This window comes from Grammomys surdaster, unplaced genomic scaffold (assembly GCF_004785775.1).
Source record: "Grammomys surdaster isolate TR1022 unplaced genomic scaffold, NIH_TR_1.0 116961, whole genome shotgun sequence".
In the NCBI taxonomy this organism is placed as follows: Eukaryota; Metazoa; Chordata; class Mammalia; order Rodentia; family Muridae; genus Grammomys; species Grammomys surdaster.
In genome coordinates this window covers 49,657-54,970 of record NW_021613982.1, presented here as the reverse complement: position 1 = coordinate 54,970, position 5,314 = coordinate 49,657, and the positions used below count along the sequence as shown (strand labels likewise).

General features: G+C 39.7%; 1 pseudogene; it reads left to right on the top strand.

Annotated features, from left to right (window-relative positions):
- LOC114635734 lies at positions 1 to 977 on the top strand (annotated as a pseudogene).
- The last annotated feature ends 4,337 nt before the right edge of the window (positions 978 to 5,314 follow it).

The window sequence follows — 5,314 nt, the reverse complement described above, 5'->3', positions numbered from 1 at the left end:
GGAAAAGAAAGAGAAATGAAGAACCAATCTGTGGAGATTGTGTTCATTTTACTTGGACTGACCAATGACCCTCACCTACAAATTCTGATTTTCCTGTTTCTGTTTTTCAATTACATCTTGAGCCTGATGGAAAATTTAGTGATCATTCTCCTAACCCTGTTGGATCCCTGCCTAAAGACTCCAATGTACTTTTTCCTCCGGAATTTCTCCTTCTTAGAAATTGCATTCACCACTGCCTGTATTCCACGGTTCTTAATGAGCATTCTCACTGGAGACAAAACAATTACCTACAATGCTTGTGCAGCTCAATTCTTCTTCTTTTTTCTATTACTAGTCACAGAGTTCTACCTCCTGGCTGCCATGTCCTATGATCGCTATGTAGCCATCTGCAGACCACTGCACTACCCCATTATCATGAATAGCAAAGTGTGCCACATACTGGTCCTCAGCTGCTGGGTAACTGGGTTCTTAGTCATCTTACCCCCGTTGATGTTGGGAATCAAACTGGATTTCTGTGCTTCCAAAACAATAGACCACTTCCTGTGTGACACTTCTCCTCTCCTGCAGCTGTCTTGCACAGACACACGGTTAATAGAATTGATGGCTTTTGTCATAGCTGTTGTGACACTTGTCATCACTTTGATTTTAGTGATTCTCTCCTACACACTTATCATCAAAACAATCCTAAAGTTCCCTTCAGCTCAACAACGGAAAAAGGCCTTTTCCACCTGCTCCTCACACATGGTTGTTGTCTCCATTACTTATGGGAGTTGTATCTTCATGTACATGAAAACATCAGCCAAGGAGAGGGTGGCTTTAAATAAAGGTGTCTCTGTTCTCAACACCTCTGTGGCCCCTTTGCTAAACCCTTTCATTTACACACTAAGGAACCAGCAGGTAAAGGATGCTTTCAAGCAGGTGCTTCACGGAATGTATTCTTCTCACAACAGTGAAAAAAAAGATTTAGACCTAAATAGTATGCTGCTGGAGCATGAGTGAAAGGGGGAAATAATTTCCAATTATGTCAGCTATTAACTATGCTTAAAGTCTCATGTTCTCTGTCAGTCTTTTCTTTCCCAGCTTCCTTACTCCTTCCTCCCTCCAGTCAGTCATTTCTCTGATAATCTCCTACATCAATTAATATGAAATTAAATCAAATGTCTGTAGATAATTTTTCAGTCACATTGAGAGGATTCTCTCTTCTGGAATTTCATATAAAAGAAATCCCTCACTTTGTACTTTATTTTTGGATTTTTTTGTTCCACCTAAAATTTTGAGGCTTTTCATGTTATAGTTGGTTCTGGATGTTAATTTGATATAGAATCCTGTCTGTTGTACTTTTCTGGGAAAAAAAAAAACACTGGGAAAAAACTTAGCTTAGTAGTTAGGAAAACGTGCTGCTTTTGCAGAGGACATGTGTTTGCCTCCCAGGACCTACATGATGGCTCACCATCATCTGATGCCTTCTTTTGTCTTTGAAGGCATTACAAGCACATGGAATACAGACATAGGTCCAGGCAAAACATTCAGATACATATAATAAAGATAAATATTTTTTCAAAAACCACCATGGATGTCATATAAACTCTTCATTCTCTGTGCAAAGAACAGCTGTTATATTTCACTCCCACTTCCAACCTCTTCATAAAAATCCTCTCACTGAGCAATAGCAAATTGGAAATAAAATAAACAAATGGCTTTCTGGTTTCTCCTCTCCTGAGTCGGGAGCATCATATGATCTCCATGAAAACCACTTAGAAATTATACATTGTCACTCACTTGACTCAGTTAATGATGTCAGTGTTGGAAATAGGCTTGGAAAAAGTAATATCATCTTCATCTTCCTGTCCTATTAGCTTCCATTATGTATGAGTATTTGAAATAACCTGACAGTCATGAATATTGAATCTATGACATCCATTCACATTCTTTCAATCTTCTCTGCTTCATTTGTTATAGAACATGACTGAAGTCTGATAAAAAGACAAAATTAAGAAAGAATAATAAACTTTAGAAAATATATGGCATTATTTATTTATTTATTTATTTATTTATTTATTTACATCCCAAGTGCTGCTCCCTCCCAGTCACCCTCTCAGAGAGATTCTCTCCCATCTCCTCTTCCCTTCTCTTTTGAGAGGGTGGGACCTGTTGGGTAATTTCCTACCCTGGTGCCTCAGGTCTCTACCAGATTAGGCACATACTCTCCCAAGGAAGCCCTGTTGAGGAACAGGTACTACAATCAGGCTACAGCTTTAAGGGTAGCCCCCACTCCAATTATTGGGGTCCACATGGATAATGAGCTGACTATCTGCTACATATGTATCAGGGCTTCATTCCAGCCCATGTTTTCTTTGACTGGTGGCTCAGTCTCTGAGAGCACTAAGACAACCAGGTTATTGACTCTGTTGATCCTTCTGTGGGGTTCCCATCCAATTCAGGGCCTTCAATCCTTCCTCCAACTCTTCCATAAGAATCTTCAATTTCTACCCAATGTTTGGTTGTGGGTAAATGTCTGTCTCAGTCAGATGCTGGACAGATCCTCTCTGAGGACAGTTATGCTAGGCTTCTGTCTGCAAGAATAACAGTGTATCATTAATAATGTCAAGGTTTGGTACTTGCCTGTGGAATAAGTTTGAGGTTGGGCTGGTTATTGGTTAGCCGTTTCTTCAGTCTCTGCTACATTTTTTTCCCTGTATTTAAAAAAAAAAAAAACAGATCTTGGGTCAAAAGTTTTCTTGGAATGTTGGTGTACTTATCCTTCCACTGGGTGTCTTGCCTGGCTACAGAAGGTAGTATCTTCAGGTTCCATGTCCCCACTGTTAGGCATCTCAGCTAAGATCACCCCAATTGACATCCGGGAGCCATCCCTATCTCAGGACTCTGAGACTTCCTAAAGATTTTCCACACCTCACTCAACCCACGTCTGGCAGCTGCATATTATCACTCATTTTTCATGCCACTGGGTCTCTCCTGTCTCTCCACTCACCTGCCACCACTCCCAATTCCCCTCATATTCCTCTCTCTTACCCACTTCCCTCTCTCCCTCTGCCTTCTATTATTATTTTGTTTCCACATCTAAGCTTGATCCAAGCATCCTTCCTTGGACTTTCATTCTTATTTACCTTTTTTTGTGTCTATGGGGTATATCATGGGTATTCTGTGTTTTATGGCTAACATCCACTTATCAATGAGTGCATACCATGCATGTCTTTTGGGGGCATGAGTTACCTCACTCAGGATGATATTTTCTAGTTCAGTCCAATTGCCTGCAAAATTCATAAAGTCCTCATTTTTAATAGCTTACTAGTACACCATTGTGTAGATGTACCACATTTTCTTTATCCATTCTTCAGTTGAGGGACATCTAGGTTGATTCAAGTGTCTGGCTATTATGTATAAAGCTGCTATGAACATAGTTGATCAAGTATCTTTGCCCTGTCTACAAGAAATGCAGGTTTGGGTGATGGAGCAGAGACTGAGGGAATAGCCAATCAATGGCCAGCCCAACTTGAGACCCATTCCATGGGCTAGCACCAATTCTTGACACTAATAATAATACTCTGTTATGCCTACAGACAGAAGTATTTTGTCCTCTGAGAGGCTTGACCAAGCAACTGACTCAGAGAGATACAGACACCAACAGCTGAACAGTGGATGGAGCTTGGGGATACTTGTGGAAGAGTTCCTAATGGAGGGAGGATTGTAGGCCCCCAAAAAGATAGGAATTCCATAGGAAGACAAGAAGAGTCAGCTAACCTGGATCCATAGGGGGTCTCAGAGTCTGAACACCAACCAAAGAACATACATGGGCTGGACCTAGGCCACCCCACACTTATGCAGCAGAGGTACAGCTTGGTCTCATGTGGGTCTTGAACAACTGGAACAGGGATTATCCCAAAATTATTGCCTGTATGTGGAATATGTTCTTCTAGGTGGGCTGTCTTGTCTAGCCTCAGTAGGAGAGGAGGTACCTGGTCTTGCCCAGACATGACATGCCAGGGTGCGGGGGTTGGGGGGAGAGCTGGGGGGAGGCACCAAGGGGAGGGAAAATGAGGGAGGGATTAGGGGAGGGGATGACGGGGAGTGGAGCAGTGAGCAGTATATAAAGTGAATAAGTAAAAAATTAAATTAAATTAAATTTAGAAAGAGGCTGAGAAGGCATGGAGGAAGGAATTTCATTTGGAGAGTAGGACCTAAAAGCCAGAAAAAGATTCTATTGTGGATAGAGATGGCTCACTTGCTGGGAACATATGCTGCTCTTGCAGAGTACTAGAGTTTAGTTCCCAGCACTCATATCCCATGGAAAGACTGCTTGTAACTCCAGCTTTAAGGAAATCCAACATTCTCTTCTAGCCTCTGTGGATACTGGCACACACAAAGATACATAATAAAAACTAAATTTTAAAAAGTCTGCTCCTGGCAATTTGACTCATTCAGAGATGAATTTGAATCGGTCTTCCTGGTCAGCTATCTTCAGTACTTCTACCCAGAAATTAAATTAAGATACAATCTAAAATTCATTGAATTGAAATATATTTTCAATATAATTCAGCCTTTGTAACTATGTAGATTGGCCTTTCTTACAGCTTACTTTTAAAATAGTTACAGAGCATGCTTGGCTTTTTGCCAAGTGATACACTGTGTCTGTTTGCGTGGTATTTCCATTGTCCTCTGGAAATGAGGAAAGAAAGCTGACTCATTTTCTCATTCACTCATGTCTTCTCCCAGTGATAATTGCAGACAAACCATTCAGACTTTGTCTCCACACAGATCAGAGCACGTGTAAGCAATGCTGTCCATTTGTTTGTGTGCTCATTTCCCATATCTGCAATAATCCATCAGATTGATGTTTTTACTAAAAATAAAACAAATTTGCTTCATAAAAAAAAGTCTGCTCATCCTAGCAGACTCATTGCTATGAACTGTATATCATCACTGTTGGATTAAGTGTAGGCAAGACATGTTCTCTTCTACCTACATGATCTTTAAGCATTAATGAAAATTATTAATGATTATTATTAATGATTATTATTGATTATTAATGATTATATTGATTATTAATGATTATATTGATTATCAATGAATATATTGATTATTAATGATTATTATTAATGATTATTATTAATGAAAAAATCATAAGCTAACCACATGCTAAAAATTTCAGGAAAGAATGATTGATTCAAATCCTAAGTCACATGTACTCCATTTTACAGTTTTATTATTGTTGCTTTGCAATATTTAGTATTGAACGCAGGGTCTTGAAACATGCTAATGCTCTACCACAGGGTTGGAGTTACAAACCACTGTAAGC